The sequence below is a fragment of the Tasmannia lanceolata genome, unplaced genomic scaffold, assembly GCF_043159265.1.
Source record: "Tasmannia lanceolata isolate RefF3 unplaced genomic scaffold, GAP_Taslan_0.1 ptg000003l, whole genome shotgun sequence".
NCBI lineage: Eukaryota > Viridiplantae > Streptophyta > Magnoliopsida > Canellales > Winteraceae > Tasmannia > Tasmannia lanceolata.
Genome location: NW_027518680.1, coordinates 39046898 through 39066318, shown reverse-complemented (window position 1 = coordinate 39066318; position 19421 = coordinate 39046898).

Here is a 19421-nt window from a genome sequence, read left to right as displayed (position 1 = left end):
CTGGGTGCATAAATGAGTGAGTCGGAGGGGACTAGCAGGGAGGGCAGGATGGGATTCCTGGCCTCCTCTGTTGTTGCCTCGCCTCTTTTTCCGGTATTGCGGGGTGGAGGTGAATTCCCTGCTTTCCGGGGTCAAAAGAAAAAAAAAGGTCCCTCTCTTCTTCCTTTCCCTCCCCTTTTAAAGGGGGGTCTGTGGCCCTTTTCATCATTATGGAGGAAAAAACTTCCTTTGCAGGATTGGGCTGTCCCTCTGCCTTGCCGGCACGCGTGGCTTTGGCGGCCATTTCCTTCCCTAATTTGTGATGATGAGGCCTGGGTGGTGAGAGTGCCCTTTTCATCATTATGGAGGGAAAAACTTCCTTTGCAGGATTGGGCCGTCCCTCTGCCTCGCCGGCGCGCGTGGCTTTGGCGGCCATTTCCTTCCCTAATTTGTGATGATGAGGTCTGGGTGGTGAGAGGATGACACGTGGCATGAATGTGTGGTCTTTGCCCTTTTCCAACACCCTTCTTCATGATGGTTGGGCTCTGCTCGTGCATGGATGACACGTGGCGATATCTGCTCGTGCAGCCGTATTTGTGCCCCATCATCGATTACCCTTAATCCCTGGTATTAAGCCAAAGAAGCAAAAGCTCCGAAAACTCAAAACTGAATGGGAGTTGAAGGTTTACGAAGAAGTTAAAAAGCTGTTGGAAGTAAAATTCATTCAAGTGGTTGAATACCCAGAATGTCTTGCGAACATCGTACCGGTGCCCAAAAAGGACGAAAAAGTTCGAATGTGTGTTGATTTTCGAGACCTGAACAAGGCAAGTCCTAAGGATGACTTTCCTCTTCCAAACATTGATCTCCTGGTTGATAATACAGCTGGTCATGCTCTTCTATCTTTTATGGATGGATTCTCAGGCTACAATCAGATTAAGATGGCACCAGAAGACATGATGAAGACAACATTCATTACTCAGTGGGGTACTTACTGCTACAGGGTGATGCCGTTTGGTTTGAAAAATGTGGGTGCTACGTATCAGAGGGCTGCTACAACTCTTTTAAATGATATGATCCATAAAGAGGTCGAAGTATATGTCGATGACATGATTGTAAAAGGCAAGACTCGACCTGAGCACATTGTCGCCCTGAGAAAGTTCTTTGAGCGAATCAGGAAATATCAGCTTCGCCTAAACCCGAGTAAGTGCGTCTTTGGTGTTATATCAGGGAAGCTCTTGGGGTTTATGGTAAGCGAAAGAGGGATTGAAGTAGACCCGCAAAAGATCAAGGCGATTCAAGAAATGCAGCCGTCGAAGACAGAAAGGCAGATCCGAGGTTTCCTTGGCAAAGTTCAGTATCTCAGACGGTTCATATCACATCTGACGATGACGTGTGAACCCATTTTCAAGCTTCTGAAGAAGAATTCCTCGAAGAAGTGGAATGAAGAGTGTCAGGAGGCTTTTGAAAAGGTTAAGCAGTGCTTATCTTTACCTCATGTTCTATCACCTGTCATTCCAGGCCAGCCGTTATTGTTGTACTTGTCTATCACAAATACAACGATGGGTTGCATGCTTGCTCAGCAAGATTCAGAGTCTAAACGGGAGAAGCCCATTTACTACATCAGTAAGAAGATGCTAGAATACGAGTTAAAATACACTGTTTTGGAAAAGACATGTCTAGCATTAGTTTGGGCTACCCAGAGGCTTAGACATTATTTGCTTTCAAGCAAGATCTTTTTGCTTTCACGGATGGATCCGCTAAAATACTTGTTTGAGAAACCCACCCTTACAGGAAGAACCGCAAGGTGGTTGTTGTTCTTGTTTGAGTTTGACATCACCTATGTCACTCAGAAATCAGTTAAAGGGCGTGTCGTCGCTGAACAGTTGGCTGATGCACCTGTTGAAGAGAATGCTTTTCTGAAGGTAGAATTTCCTGATGAAGAGATCATGGATATTGAGGAAGAGATTTCAAGTACTAAGTGGCTTATGTACTTTGATGGAGCTGTAAACAGTCGAGGACAAGGAGTAGGAGCTGTGCTTATATCCCCTCGGAAGGAGTATATTCCTGTCTCTATCAAGTTGCAGTTTGAGTGCACCAACAATATGGCTGAGTATGAAGCTTGCATTGCCGGGTTAGAGGCAGCCTTAGCTTTGGAAATTCAGGATATTGATGTGTTTGGGGATTCTATCTTAATCATTTGCCAGATTAATGGGCAATGGAAAACTCGAGAAGATAAATTGACCCCTTATAACACTTATTTAGAATCTTTGGTCAGAAAGTTCAAGAACATTACGTTCACTCACTTGTCAAGGACCAGAAATCATTTTGCTGACGCTTTGGCTACTTTGGCCTCGATGTTAGACATTTCTGTATCAATGGAGGTTCAGCCGCTAGTTGTCAGACTTCAGTGGGCCCCTTCGCATGTGAATGCAATAGAAATTTTAGCCAGATGTTCGGATGGGAAGCCATGGTATACAGATATCAAGAATCTTATTGCTGGTAAAGGGCATCCTCCTGAAGCTTCAAGCAAAGAGAGGAAGACTCTTCAAAAGTTGGCTGCCAACTTTGTTATTTGTGGTGAAGAGCTGTACAGAAGGTCATTTGATGGCATACAGCTTCTCTGTGTTGATGAAGACAAAGCTGCAGAGCTTATTGAGCAGACCCATGAGGGAGTTTGTGGACCTCATATGAATGGGAAAATGTTGTCAAGAAAGATTTTGAGACTTGGATTCTATTGGCCCACAATGGAATCCCTCATTCGGAGTTGCACTCTATGACTTCTCCATGGCCGTTTTCAGTATGGGGAATTGATATAATTGGGAAGGTTTATCCGAAGTCTTCGAGCGGGCATGAATACATTCTGGTCGCAATTGACTATTTTACGAAATGGATTGAAGCCGCTTCGTATGCTTCCATAACTTCGAACACCGTTGTGAAGTTCATCCGTGCCAGCATTATTTGCAGATATGGAGTGCCTCATGAGCTGATTTCAGATAATGGGTCGCATTTCAAGAAAGAGGTGTTACACCTGTGTGAAGAGTTCAAAATAAGACATCACAAGTCATCTCCTTACAGACCTCAAACAAACGGGGCTGTAGAGGCTGCAAATAAGAATATCAAAGTCATTATTAGCAAGATGACTGAGACTTATAAGGATTGGTCGAATAAGCTTCCATATGCCTTATGGGCTTATCGGACATCGATCAGATCTTCAACGGGTGTAACTCCGTATTCTTTGGTGTACGGAATGGAGGCAGTCCTCCCTGTTGAGCTAAGAATTCCCTCTTTGAGAGTGATGATGGAAGCTGACTTACCAGAGTTTGATTGGGCTAAAGCGAGGTATGATGAGCTGCAAATGATAGATGAGAAGAGGTTAAGAGCCTTGTATCATATCCAGGGATATCAGAGACGAATTGAGAGAGCTTTTAACAACAAAGTCCGTGTTCGTGATTTGAAGCCTGGAGATCTTATTTTGAAGTCCTACAGGGCACCAGTATTTGATCCGAGAGGTAAATTCAGGCCAAACTGGTCTGGTCCTTACATCGTTGATGAAGTCCTGCCTGGAAAAGTCGTAAGACTCCTCAATGAAAATGGAGAAAAATTAAATGAACCTACAAACCTGGATCAGTTAAAAAAGTATTATGCTTAAATACACCAGGAGGCCGTCTTTGATTGACTTGAGCTTTGATGCCAACAGCCTAAATGTTTTAATCCGTTTTGCAAACCCTTTGGGCTTATAAAACAATTTGTTTCTTTGATAAACCCAAACTAGGGGCATTTTTTTTTATATATATAAAAAAAAAGAAAAGAGTAGTTTGAACTATGTTATGACCTGATCCCTTTTTAAGGGTACGTAGGTAGCCTGATCAATTCGAGTTCGGTCACGTCTTTTCCAAAGTCCAAATGGGGCGAACTACGTAGACCTGATTCCCATTTTCTTCAGGGATACGTAGGTAGTCTGGAGGGTCCAGATTCGGTCCAATAACATGCAAATACATTAGGGTTTAGCCTTTTTGAACCTAAGCTTACCTGAAAGTCCTTTTGGTGTATTTAGGCCCAGGTTTGTAGAGAAACAGAAAGAAAAAAAAATGATGGAGTCTTAGACCCGCTAAGCTGAAAACCTGAAAGGGTAGTTTAGGCAAAAATCAGGGCATTGAGTCTGCTGGATGGAAAATCTGCAAGGGCGGACAGTCCAGGCAAAAATTAAGGCATGCGGTCCACTAAATCGAAACCCAAAAGGGCGATTTAGTCATGGCAGGACTTCATGAGGGGTAGAGCTTTTTGAAAGCCAGTTGTACTTTTATTTTTCTCTTGGGCTCTTCTTTAATGTCTGATTAAGTACCATCAGAGTTTCTTTCGTTACTCTTTGAGTTAGGGAGAATGAAACTAAGCAATCTGAAGGGATAATAACCATAATGGAGATCTTGCAAAAAGGTTGAAGCATCTTTAAACATGGTATTTAAAAAACTCTAAGAGTGGTGGACCTTTAACCATTTTAAAATGTTTATCAGTTTAAGAAGCAGATTCAGTCTCTTTTGGAGTCTTGTTTAAAACTCGTCAGAGTCTTTGGTCATTGTCTATCAAAGTCAGTCTGCTGTCGAGTCAAAGTCAATTTTCAGAGTCCCGTTTAGTCAGAATTCCTCCCAAAGCCGGGGTGATAAAAACTCAGAGGCTCAGAGAAGCAGAGAATTTGTGGTTCTTGTAGATGATGTAAAGCTGAGCAGTGTTCAGATGTCGATATGCTTTCAGCTCAGTTCCGGTATCAGCAGAGGGCAGAGATGAGAAAATTTTGAGTAGAACAAGTTTCTTCTACCTATGAAAAACCTTGTAAACCAGGTGTTTATCAGAAAAATTTGTTGTAATCCCAAATGTTAATTAATGAAAGCCTTTGGCCCATTCCTTTTGTGTTGCTCTCTAATGAATTTTGTCATGGAAGTAATCATACTAGAGGCATCTTTTATGACTTATGTCATAAAAGATGTCAAGTAATCATTGATACTTGAGATAAATATTTTCATAAAATAGAGACTAGAGAAGTTCGAACACTCTTTGTATTGAGCTTTTTTAGTCAGGTTGTTCTCCTTTGGAGTTAAATTTCCTGGAAAAATCTTCATCCCAGAGGAGTTTAGAATTTACTCCAGCGATTTTTAAACTTCAGTAGAATGCTTTGCGTCTTTGAAAAAGGTTTGACCTCCAAAAATTCTTTCAAGTTACTTGAGTCCGATCTTTGATCAAAATCATGCATCTTAGTTACTCTTTGCGAAGAGATGTTGTTTTGAAGATTTTAACAGAGATAGAAATTACCAAACTTGTGTTACACGGTTTGGTCATTTTGAAAGATTTTAACAGAGATAGAAATTACCGAATCTGTGTTACACGGTTTAGTCCTTTTGAAAGATTTTAATAGAATTGGAAATTACCGAACCTGTGTTACACGGTTTGGTTTTTTTGAAAGATTTTAACAGAATTTGAAATTACCGAACTTGTGTAACACGGTTTGGTCTTTTTGAAAGATTTTAACAGAGATAGAAATTACCAAACTTGTGTTACACGGTTTGGTCCTTTTGAAAGATTTAACAGAGATAGAAATTACCGAACCTGTGTTACACGGTTTGGTCCTTTTGAAAGATTGTAACAGAATTGGAAATTACCGAACCTGTGTTACACGGTTTGGACTTTTTGAAAGATTTTAACAGAATTGAAAATTACTGAACCTGTGTTACACGGTTTGGTCTTTTTGAAAGGTTTTAATAGGGAAAATATTTCCGATCCTGTGTTACACGGATTGGTATTTTCTTCCTTCTCCCGGGTATTTAGTACCCAGATGATTAGTAATGTAATGTCAAGTAGTGACTTACCTAATCATCGTTCCGCAGTGTGTAGTTTCCTAACGTGTTAGGAGTCATGCGTATCTGCGATGAGATTTATATGGGACTGTTTAGCAGGACATACGAATTTGGGTTTATGTGGAACTGTTTAACAGAACCTCGTGATCCGGAGTGATTCGCTACCTTGAAAGAGATGAGTCAGAGTTACTCGGATAGTTAAACAGATTTATTTTCAGCAATGATCTGTATATCTATCGTCAGGCTTGAGACTTAGTTTCGCCTCGGTATTAAATATTTGAGTTTAGCTCAAATAGTCGAGTACCCTAATAATTGGTCAAGTTTTAGACTGATCGGCATGATTTAAAAAAAAAAAAATTTTAACTCTTTGAGTGTTTGGTTTTGAATTTGTTTTGGACGAATTTCACTACAGTGGTCTTTGGCCTATTTTTTGTAGGTTTTTGAAAAAGAAAAACTCTTTGAGTATTTGGATTTATGCTTGTCCTAGACAAGTTGTATTGTGGTTTCTAAAAAAATAAAAAAATTGAAAACTCTTTGAGTGATTGAAGTGATTTTTTTGGTTCGTGGTCTTTGAACAATTGTCATGTTTACTTTGATTTAGCATGATATAAAAAAAAAAATATAGTAGTGTGTTTGTGTTTTCTTACTATTCGTTTAGCTTTGCTAGCTAATTTAAATAGTTGAGTCATGAGTGTTAGAGAGAGGCTATATCTTTGAGATGTCTTAGTTATCGAGTTAAGAGTCGATGAGAGGCTATCTCCTTATTGTTGGTGGAGTCTTATCTTTGTGGATATCGTTTTAAAACTGAAAACCCAAAAATTTACTTTGCTTTCGGGTCAGTCAAAATGTGTCGTCTGTTCAGCTTTGCCATTCGTGTGACAAGCACGCTCTGCCAAAGAGGGGCATCTGTAGACACCCCATTTTGACCGGACCCAAGTTCGCGTCGCTTGTGCGAAGCCTCGTCAAATCAGTGAGTTGGGGTCCCAAATTGAACCCTGGAGTAGCTTATGGTACCACTGAGGTCTCCGTAAAGTTTCGGCAGAATCTGCCGAGAAATGGCAAATAGGACGAGCCGAGAAGGAAGCGTAATATAAATGCAAAAAGGGGAGTGATTTATCCGCAGTAGGGAATATCAGGTTGAGAAGGGGGGTGAATTATCCTATGATGGGCGCGCCCAAGCCGAATAAGACAAATCTGGCGGGCGCGCCTCATCAATTTTCGTGCGCCTATGAAATGCGGTGCGCCCATCAATTTGTGGTGTGCTAATATCAGCAGCCTTTATATGAGTATATATAGAAATTAATAAAAAAAGAAGAAGAAAGAGAGCTCATTTTCGTGAGAAATTCAGAGAGAGAGCGAGAGATTTCGCTGTTTTCTCCCTCCGATCGTCTTCTCCGGTCTGCACCACCATCTCTCCATCCCAATACCCGACTTCTCTTTTCCGTTTCTTCTTCTTCTAGCTTCCTCCACCTCCATTAAACCCCAAATCCCCATCGAGAACCTCCAACTCCGGCCGATCATTGCTATCTGAGATCTGAGATCTGAGATCTGAGATCTGAGGAGAAAAGTAGAGAGAGATCTAAGACAAGCAGAGAGAGAGAGGGAGAGGGAGTTGAAGAGAAATTGCAGAGGAGAGCTTGATCTCCTCCTCCGATCAAGCCCTTGCCGGATGCTGGCCAATGTTGGAGGGAAGCTCGGATCTGAAAATAAAGAGAGGGAGAGAGGAGATCTGGATCTAGAAACCCTCGTCTGAAGTTCTAACCCTCGGTTTTTCTTTCTCTCCGATCACTACTCATTTTTTTCCCTCTTCACTCATCTCCGGCATCAGCTCCGGCCGATCATCATTATTTTGCTATATTCTGTTTTCTTTACTTAGAAACCCTGTTCTAAATCTCCGAACCTCAGATTTGAATTTCCTTCATCTCCATTATCTTTAACTGTAGATCTAACCTTTTACCATTAGATTTAGAGAGGTCTTAATCTTGTTCTACAAAATCGTCATTGGAGAAGAAAAGGAGAAAAAGGGCTTGAATCTGAGCCCAGATGAAAGAAATTCAGAGAAAGAACGTGGCTGAGGTTGAAATTTCAAAAGAGAAGGTAAGGTGCTAAGGTAAAATCGATCTAAATCTCTTTATAATTTCCTATATTAATCCCGTCTGAAAAGTATTTTGCTTGGTCAATGTTTAGATCTTGATGTTGTTTAAGGATAAGCTGGCGTGAAACCGGATAGATCCATAATTTTTTATTTGATTCTTGTTAGATCTGCTGGTTGTTGGTTCAATAAATTGAGTCTTCATGTTGTTCTCCATGTAGTCTTGGTTTCTAAGCATTTATTTCTGAGAAGAAAATTCGTGTATAGCTAGGTTTATTGGTACAATATCTCTCGAGCATGGGAATAGATGATATCTATTTTTGTGCGAAGTTATAGTCATATGTTGAGGTGAATGAACTGTGTGGGTCAAATATGTGACACAATAGAATACTCTTTGTTCTGTGTGAACTTCAGGGACATAAATTCATTTTCAAAATGTTTTTCATTTGGAAATCCTTCTTGTCCACATTTTAGTTCACATTGCATTCTTCTGTTATGGTGACTTTTAGTCCACATTTCTTTCATGGGATTGAGGTTCACTATCATTTGGAAACCATTCAAGGAGTTTCTACAGGGACTGGACTTTGAATTTGTGGTGGATGCTCAGTTATAATTTTGTATATTGCATGTACCTGGCGCTATAATTTGTTATGTATGGGATGATCATTGCTTTTGGATGTTAACCTTGTTTGGAAGGAAATTGATCTTCAAAGTTCAGGGGGTTACTTTTATTAAAACTGAAGTTTTCATTTTGAGCCATGATATGTGCCTAAACTGTGCCTAAACTAAGAGGTATTGCTAATTGTTGGCAACCTAGTTCATTTCTTTAACTCCGCTATCATAAGCTGTTGCTTTACATACATTTATGATTCCTTTTTATGTGGATTTTCATAAGGAAAAGGTGGCTTGTATCGTCTGGTTGTTCTCTTATTCTTCTATGGACAGTGTCTGTATATTTTAACTCACTTAAATTGCTAAAGTTTTGCTTAAAAATGTCACATTGGCTAAGGCTATGGAAAATGCCTGTATGAACTTAAGGTTGTATTTCATTTTTATCCCAATTTGTTTCTTAGCCTGTGTTCTAGCTTAGCTATGAGCATTGTGATGAGAGTGTGGCTAATGTCATCACCCTTTTCCCAATCATGTTGGCAGCCATCTGTTGTTGGGTAAAGAAATATTAGTTTGATAGATACTGTTTTCTTGTCTATGAACAACCGGTGTGACAATCAACTGCAAGACTACCATCTGCATTTTAGTAAGAATTCTATCAAGTTTGGAAAGGTTTTGAATTTAGCAGTAGCTTTTGGGCTGTTTGCTGCTGATGATTCTGGTGAAATCAAGATCTCGAAAGCAATGGATGCATGCATTAAGCAAGGCTTGATACAGTTTGCTTCTAGAACAATGTCTGGACAAGTTGATGTTCCTCAAATATCATTGGAACTCTTAAATGGCATTTGCAAATCTGATTTTTTTTATGACAAGTCTTATATGCAATGGCAGAAGAGACAGGCAAATGTTCTTGAAGAATTTCTCTGCACTTCTGTTAACCTCACCAAAGATGAACATAGGATGGTCAGATGTTTCCTTGAAATGCTCAGAAATACTGAGGAATGGGCTGCAAGAAAGTCCCCTTCTGAACGTGCTGAGGTTCTGCAAGGTATCAAAAGATTTGCTTCAAAGTTGTCATCTGTTCCTGCAAGGTTTGGTATTCCAGGTGAGACCTATTATTGGACAGCTGGATATCATTTGAATGTTAAGCTGTATGAGAAGTTACTCTCTAGTGTCTTTGACATTCTTGAGGAAAGTCATCTTATAGTTGGAGCAGATGAGATTCTAAGGATCATTAAATTGACCTGGTCTACTTTAGGCATCACTCAGAAGATGCATTACGCGCTATATGGCTGGGTACTTTTCCGGCAGTTTGTTGAGACAGGTGAGGCCTTTCTACTAGAGCATGCAATCCTTCAGATGCAAAAAGTTGTATTGGGTGAAGGTGATGAAGGAAGCAAAGGAGCATATATGAATACCCTTATGTGTTCAATTGGAGGCAAGGGCAATGATGGCGATAGTCGGAGCCTCCCCTTTAGAGAGAGAATTTGTGTCTCTATAGAGCAAGCCCAACCTCAGGGGACGTACTTAGTCCAAGTAGTGTTCCCCCTCTTTTATTTAAAGACTTCTCTAGTCTTTTAGAAACCTTTAAGTGGTAGTTTCTCTTCCTCATTTAGGAGACTATTGTGGTCTTATTAGCGAGTTCCATCATGGGAGACACGCTTTGTCTCGTTAGGCAGCTCTCCTCTGGGAACAAGCCTCGTTGCTTAGAGCCTGCCTTTTCCCATTGGAGGCGTACAGTGCCTCATTTGTAGAACCTCCCCTGGTTTCTCTCTCTTTTGAGTTAAAAGACATGCTATGTCTTATTTGTCCCCCCCTTATAGAGTGTTAGAGAGTCTACGACTCATTTATCCTTTCTAGTAGTAGTATTAGGGAGTCTTTGACTCATTCCTCCTTTAAGTTGTAAGTATTAGAGAGTCTTTGGCTCACTCGTCCTTTGGATGGCATTGTTAGAGAGTCTTTGATTCATTTGTTCTTATTAGGGAGTCTTTGATTCATTTTGTCCTTATTAGAGAGTCTTTGACTCATTTCCCCTTTTCTTTAGTTGCTTTTAGGAGCTTTTCCTTAGTGTGGTCGTCGCTCTTATTCGCTAGAGATTTGCCCAGTCTGATTAGAGCTTTGCCTTTTGGGGTCTTAGACCATTTCATCATCCTTGTTTATTAGTTTACCCTGTTTAGGGGTTTCCCCTATTTGCTCTAGGGTTTAGCTCTAGGGTTTTGATTTGTATGTTCCCTTAGGTCTTTGACAAAAGGCTGAAAACTCTTTAAATCAAAAAAAAAAAAACATTGGAAAAGCTTTAAAATCCAAAAATATTATAAATTTGAAACTCAAAAACATTTGAAAACTTTAAAAAAATATATCAAAAACATTAAAAAACCTTAAAAAAGCCTAAAGTGTTGAGTGTTTTAGAAACAATAATTAGGAGAGTTCGTTTCGAATTACGTTGGCTTGATCCTCTTTCACGGGGTACGTAGTGCAGCTTGGGATCTTTATCCCAAGTCCAGCCAAACCTTTAAAAATAAGTTTGTCAAATCTTCCAAAAATGCAAAAACTTCTTCAAAACCTTTTTCAAAGAGATCTTCCCCTAGAGTTAGGAGTCTGTCCTAACCGTTTGGTTTGTTTTAGAGTTAGGAGTCTGTCCTGATTTGTTTGATATGGTGTGTCCTGTCGTGTGAGTGTCCCTAGAGTTAGGAGGCCTCGAGTCGATCGGTTAGACATTTAGTCGAACCGATGGCTAGACTAGGAAGCATATAGTTAGCCCATGGTTTTCATTAGGTTGCACAGCCTAGATACACATAGGTTGTAGGACCCACCTGCATTAGCTTAAGGCTAATCAACTTGCATTAGTTAGGACATATAGAGAGTCCTAAAAATTACAATTCACACGAATTTAAGCAGTTATACAAAAAGCTTTAAAAAGTCAGTCGAGTCTAGTGGATCGGGTCTAGGTTAGTGGTTCTAGATGGTTGGGCATCATAGTTAGAATAGGTCATCGAACTACGTTGACTCTGATTCTTTCTGAGGCCGGGATACGTAGAGCAGCTGGGATGGACGGCCATCTTGGTCCGAGTCAGGTCGCATTAGAGTTAGGATTTGTTCTGTCCTGTCATATATATAGGATTGATTTCTGTTTTATGTTTTGATGTGTTTTCTTACTTTCTTGTACTGATACTATACCTTTAGCTATAGCTTGCTTGTGTTTGCACATCAGAACTTAGACACCCATTAGGCATGTCACTCATAACCTAGCTATGCTTAGGTAACACATCTTTCATTTTGTTTTATGTGTGTTTATTATTTGTATCCTCAGGAAATGCATGCTTAGGCAAACGATTTCTGAGGATTGTTCCCATTTCATATGATTTTTACCCAAACTTCGTTAGAGTTAATAAAAATGGCATAAGAGACCAAGTGCTTGCACTCGGACGAATTGGGGGTGCTCTCAGACCTTCCCCATTCGTAACCAGGCACGAACCCATATATATTTCTGGTTATCCATTGCACAGAGGATTTGATTTTAGGGTTCCATGGCATATCCATGGATGGCGACTCTGAGTTTATTTTTTAGGTACATCTCGGTTTCGAGCCTCGGCTCCTGATCAGGATGTATCTCTTTCTTTTTATATCGCCACTCATGCTATGCTATGAGGGTGGCATCTGTTTCGAGAGTTCCTTGGTAGAGCTCTTCTTCATACGTGGATGATCCAGAGAGGGTGTTAGGGACCAGTTCTCTCATTGTCGTCCTCGGATCGGGGTCCACACCATGGCATGTTCAACTCTAAGCTCCTTCTTGACACTTGCTATAAACTTGTGGGATTTTCATGTTCAAGCTTCTTGACTTGAACATCTTCAAATGAGGATGTCTTCACTGTAGGTGCAAGCTCTTGGTTCCTTTGATCCTTGATCCACAAGCCATATGTTGAGAAGAGTTATGTAATGGCGATTATGACATGAAATTCATGTATACAACACAACACCTCAAAGCAACACATTAGTCCATAAATGCTAATCAATTTGGTTTGCTAGCATCAAAACAACAGGTAAGCTAAATGATTAACCCATGGTAACTCTTGGGCTTACAAAGTCAATATGATCAAGGTGCTAAGTAGTTTAACTTTATAGATTGTATTGGAGATCTTTTCCAAGTGGTTTTGCATTTCAAAGTGCTTTTCAAACCTCCATCAAAACCAAACATAAAACACCTATTTGTATTTCATAGAAAACTATTTTCAAAGGTCCTAAACATTAGTAAAACAAAAGTCCGTAGCCCAAGGAACCAAGGCCCAAGTGGCAACCAAAGTTTACAAATGAAAAAGAATGACATTAACACTTGAATTGTGAAAATAGCAGCTTAAAACTGATTTTAATGGTTCAAAACATTTTCAAATATATTTTTATATATTTTTAACAGATAGCTCTTATTTGTCTATTGTCCGTAGAGTATAAGAACATCAACATTCGATAAGGAATGAGGGAGATATGATATTTACAAACCGGTCTGAAAATATGCACTTTGCTGAAACAGCAGACCAGTGGCCAGCTACCGCCGAACTTCGGTCGACCGGGGCAGTAAAAATTTCAGATGACCCTCGGCGGTCGACCGATCCCCGCGGGCTACCACCAGTGGGCAAGAAACTAGCCGTTGAGGCATAACGGCTAGTAGTTTTTTTTACCTCTTTTTGGTCTTTTCTTGCCCAAACTACCCCCAAACATTGAGCAATCATTGTGGACTATAAATATGATGTTTTCTCATGGATTCTAAGACTTTTGAACTTATTGAAAACCTCATTTGAGCTTAAACCTTCAAATCCATTAATTTTCTTCAAGAGCTTTGAACTTTCATTTTCCATACTTGAAGAAGATCTCCATAGGGCTTTTATTTGCTTAATCTTTTGGAGAGTTTTGTGAGCTATTATCTTTGTATCAAGCCTATTCAGAGGATAAGAGAGTTTTTCCTTTTCCTTGTTCTTCACTGTATTGAGGGTCTTCGATTCAGCCGGATAAAAAAGGTGAATCAATATTGTGGAGAGGGGTTTTTGCTTCGGCCTTGAAAGGAGAAGCTTGATTGTAAGAGAGTCTCCGATTCGGCCCTTTAAGAAAGAATAATCCGGAGCTAGAGGCTTTGTCCCTTCGGAGGCGGAGAAGACGTTTGCTACGCTTGGAGATTCGGCGTGTTGAATCTCAGCATTAGTGGAGTACCTAAGGAGCCAAACTTGGAAGAGTGGAGTAGGTCTTGTTGATAGACCAAACCATTATAAATCTTGTTGTCTCTTCTTCTCTTGCTTGCCCCCTTCTTTGATATGGTGATTAGTAATCTCTAACCTTACTGTGTTTATGTTTAATTGAACAAGGGTTAGATATAAATGGCTTACAATTGATATTATATCATTCTTCATTTTCAACCAAGCATATTTGAACAAGGGTTAGAATAATCTAGGATTAATCTCACACACCCTTGCATTTAAGGCAAAATTTTTAAATTGACCAATTCACCCCCCTCTTGGGTTGTCACACTTGTATTTCATTTGGTATCAAAGCCTAGGCTCTTAAAAAGGTTTTTAATTTTAAAATCTACAAGAGAAAAGATCATTGGCAACCTAATGGCCTCTAGTCTTCCTAGCTTTGATGGAACTGACTTTGGATCTTGGTCAATCCAAATGAGGTCTTATCTAAAGGGTCTAGATAATGACTTATAAAAATAATTGAAAATGGTTTCACTTTATGCAAATCTGAAAGAATTAATGAATATGACAAAAAATATTTTGCTCTAAACTCTAAAGCCATGAATGCATTATGTTGTGCTTTACCTTCCTATTTATTTGATAGAATCTTATCTTGTAAGAATCCAAAAGAAATTTGAGACTTACTTGAAAATAATTTTAATGATACATGTCTTATGGCTTTTGAAGTTAATGGTAATGGTGAAAATATGTTTGAATCTTAAAATATAAATGAACTTCTAGAGTTATGTGAAATATTGAAAAATAATCTTAATCTTGAAGTTTCTAAAATTGAAAAACTCAAACACTCCATTGCCTCTATCTCCAATGAATTCTTAGAATCGAAAAAATATTATCAAGATTTATTAGATGAAGAAAAAGAGTTAATTGAAAACAATAAGAAATTAGAGAAGGAAATAGAAGAAATGAAATTAAAAGAAGAAGAACTAAAGCTAAACTCATCTCATGAGCTAAATGTTCTAAAAGAAGAAATTAATGAGATGAAGCTTAAAAATAAAGAACTAGTTTTGGAAAAACATACACTACAAGAAGACAAAGCCAAACATGTTTGTTAACACTCTTGTAGTTTATCTTGCTCCTCATCTACCGATTCATTCTCATCTTGTGATTATTGTAGTAGATTTGGACAATGCAATTCTAGATGTAAATTTAGATTTGTAAAAGGTTCCAAGTTTGTATGGATTAAAAAGAATTCATTATATAAAACAAACTTGAGTGGGCCCAAAATGGTTTGGGTTCCAAAACCCTCTACCTGAAGCATCTCCTATACTTATTAGATTTAGGGGTTGTGCTTAAATTTTAATATCATTTGAATATTAAGATATGAGATTCATGTGCACATTCTTGATTATTTTCTTGTATCTATATTGTGCTCAAAAGTTATATCTTGTGTGAGCATGCTAAATGCTATATTCCTAAGATAGATTGATTCTCCTTGCATCTTGTTATTTGTGTCTCAATTGTTATATCTATTGAAAAAGGTTCCCTAGATGTCCCATGTTGGCATCTAGTTTATATTTGTTCTTCAATGTGTAGATTGTTTCAAAATTTGATCTCTAAATACCTTGTACTCTATTTTGAATATAAAATCTTGTATCTAGTTTGTTTGTGCTTAAAGATTCTATCTTTTTGAAAATGTATTATAGATACAAACATATTTACATTGCTTGTTCCTTTATGTATCTATAATGTTGTGATCATACCTTCTATGACATGAATCATTTTGGTTAATCATATAACCCATGTTATAGTATAGAATGAATCATATCCCTTTGTAATTGTATGATCATATTCCTTGATCTAAGTGTGTGACTTCACTAGAAACTTACCCATATACTTAGTACCTATGTCCAAATTCACATGAATACAACAGTTTCTCAATAACTCATGTGGACCATAGGTTTAGCTTAGGTCAAGTTGTGGGACCCGATCCCACGAGAGGGGCCTGGGGCACAAGCCTCCACGCTATCTCTCTTGGTCTCTCGTACTCACGCGGTTGGCGTGTGTCGTTTATTATTACTGATTTAATTCATCTTTTTCATGAACTTGGGATCACTAAGGTAATCCGAATTTCACGCAAAAGAGAATGATAGAGTCACCACCTAGATGAGGGATCTAAGACCCATAATTGACCAGAAATCTAGACTAGTTACCTGGTTACGAGAATGGAAGGTATGTGGAATTACCACCACATGCACCATTCCTGCCCGATAATCGGTCTTCAATTCCCAAAGTTAACTCTTTTGAATTTCTTTTAAATAGCTCATTTAACTCTATATTAATGTGCGAACTACGTGACATGCATTCTAAAATCTAATTTTAATGTAATTCCTAAATGTGCATCTTGATTTTCTTAATTTGTTTGAATTCAATCTAAGTGAATATTCTCCTAAAATCTAGTTTCATGGAAAATCTTAGGTACTTTAATTAATTTAGTTAAGAATTCATAAAAAATTAATAGACAAAACCCCATCATTTGTGGTGGGCCGACTCGGGCTAGGTATGCCACTCAAGCATCCAAGTTGCCTACTTATCCCCGCCTCACTGGAATCAGAGTTGATCGTAAGTGTATCCTAAAATTAAAATAAAATTCCAGTAGATATATAATAAATTATATAATTTTCTATCAAAATTTCAAAACCTAAAAATTAAAGCTCCTCCATAAAATCGATTTTTAAATAGAAAAGGTCAATATGTTTCCTAGGAAGTGAAATCCTTTGAAAATATTTTTCTAACATTCCAGTGACCTAAGTTACTGGTTTGTGAAGAAAAATTTCAAAAATCCACAAGTTTGATACGAAAAGGAATTCCGGCATACAAAACGGACAATCGATTAGAAAACAGCAAAGAAAATATCTTTTTTGAAATTTTTTTCAATAAAAACTTCACTTTATATTTAAACTTTAATTTTGGAAATTTTCATCAATTTTCAAAAACTTTTGTTATTTATTAAAAATAGGCCGAATTTAAACTAATTTAAATTCGGATTAAAAAAAGAAAAAAAATCCGAAAATTTTAGGATGAACTGGAAATCCAAAAATTGGTTTGGAAATAAATTTTCATGAAATGTGGACTTGATTTGACCCGTTTTCCGTTTTATTCTTCAAGAAATAACCCATTGTTGGGTTATCTTTCAAAAAATAAAATGAAAATTGAGGCGGTCAAACCGTGGTCAAAAGATCAAACTTTCCAGTAGGTTTCAAATTTTTACTAACCTAAAAAAATATTTGTTTTTGAAAAACTCATGTTTTCAAGCACTTGCTTTGAAAATCCAATTTAAATACATATTGAATAAAAAAGAAAGAAAATCATTATTTATATGGAGAAAAATTAATTTTTGGGTGAAATTTAGGATTTTGAAAACTCATAATCTATATTATAACATACTGGAATTTTAAAGAAAAATTCATTAATTTGATCTATCAAAAGTAAAACCCTAGCATGCTTTTTCTAGTTCGTAAAGATGAGAAATTATTACCGTTGATCGCGATCCTTATCTCTAGAGTTGGTAATCCGAGATATACGCTTTGTCCAACCCTTTTATATACTCAAGAAGACCCAAAGAATGACCTAATAATCCTTGATGTATGATATATATTGAAGAAGAAGAAAGAATTCAAGAACCCTTTCTGTAGAGCACTTGAGAGAGATGAACCAAAACTTAGAGAGAGGGAGGGTTTTTCTTTTCTTGGAGAGAGAGGAGAGAGAGGTGGACAAATTTTTTGAGTTAGGCCAAAGGTTATGCTTTCTTTGTTTTTATAGAAAAAGTTAGGGTTAGATTGGATTTGGAAGTTTCCAATGTGAGGACTCCTACCTTTAGTTAGTTTCTAATTCTCACCTATGGCTTGCTTTTCCCTTATCTTCTAAATTGTATTTACTTCTAATATTGATTTCTTGCAAGCCAAGCAATGCTAAATTATACAATGGAGATCCTTCAAGATCAATCTAGAAGCCTTCTCACATAGGAAACTAGCTTTTATGAATGATTTTTGTCCAAAAAGGGCTGTCCGACGTTTGAGCTCATTTTTGACCTATTTAGAGGCTGATTCAGGAACAGTCATAAACTAGAAAGTTGTAGATCTTTTCGAGACGTTCGAAACAAGTATAAGGGAAAAATTTTTAGACAAAAAGGTAAAACGTTATGGCAGTTTTAGTAACCTGGCCATAGAAGCCCTTTCTAATTATAACTCTTCATTTCTTTATTATTTTTCTAAAACAAATATGATGTCACCAACCACCTCATCCCATGTTGGACGTTTTTGCATGTGGCCTCCTCATATGGGGTGCCCACTTATGTGGCCAACCCACATGGTGGGTCCACATGGACCCCATCTTGTGGGCTTTAGCCCAATAGGCCTTATGACATGTATTTTGGATTTTTTCAATGAAAATTTAATAAATCCTTTAAATTCAAATTTTTTATTGATGAACCCAACCCATATAATATTTATAGTGCACCCCTAACACATGATCGAACCATCTTTTTTTGGAAAAATAACTTTTTGAACCAAAATGCCCTTATTTGACCGTTACACATCCAAATGCGATCAAAATACCCACAAATTGATTTACCTTTAAGGAAAAAATAAAAAAATGGGAAGCCTTTGTATCTAAACTTCAAAAATAGGAACTTTTGAAGTTGGGTCCTTTCGGTGAGCAATATCAAACATGATCATTTGGTATCCCCTGAAAATACCCAAAATGCCCTCAACACTCAGAATTTTCAAATTAAGCGAAACCCTGAGAAATTCTAAATTTAGCAGGTTTTTCAAAATTCAAGAAATCATTCATAATCTCTCAAACACCTTTCGGGGATCAAAAAAATTACGCAGGAAACGACCAAATTACCCCAAGGTGCAAGAATTTGGCGAGACTAGGGAAAACCCTGAGAAATTCCAAAAATAGCAGATTTCTGAAAATTTATGAACGGACTCAAGATTTCTTAGACACAACTTAGGGACCAAATATGACATGTTGAAAATGTCTAAAATACCCAAGAAGTGTAAAAATGGGCAAAAATGAGGGAAACCCCAAAAATTCTAAAAATAATAGGTTTTTTCACTTGCTTGGAAACTTGAATTTTCATCTTCTAGATACCATTGGAACACCCTAGAAACTTTTAGGATCGTGAATCAACTTCAGAATTCCTTCAACGTGGCGAAATCTACCCTAAAATGCACAGATGCCTAATCGTAGGTGGAATACGAACTCGAAACTTGACAAACTACTGAATCTTTAGCTTTTTTAAAGTGTAGTAAAATGGGGGTGTCTACACAAGTTAAATTCACAAGTGATATCATTGTAACTTGAACCTAAAATAGCTCATGTTTGATACCTGCTACATCCTGTAGTACCCTCCTAGCAAAATAGGAAAAAAACCTTCAAATCTTCAACTCAAATAGGTCAAAACATTGTACTTGATGAATTTCTAAACTCTTGGTTTAAATCATAAGAAAATCTCAAGTTAAAATGAGTGAGCTTATAAGTCTAAGGTATCTTTCACTAAGGAAAAATTCTCAAAAACCTTTGACTTTTCGACATCCCTTTAAGTTTACAATGATATAGCCATAGAAGGAAATTTTGTTAGAAGCTAGGTTCAATGTGTATAATCGCTTGACTATTCCAAAGATTCTCATTGAACTAGTGTGTATTTCT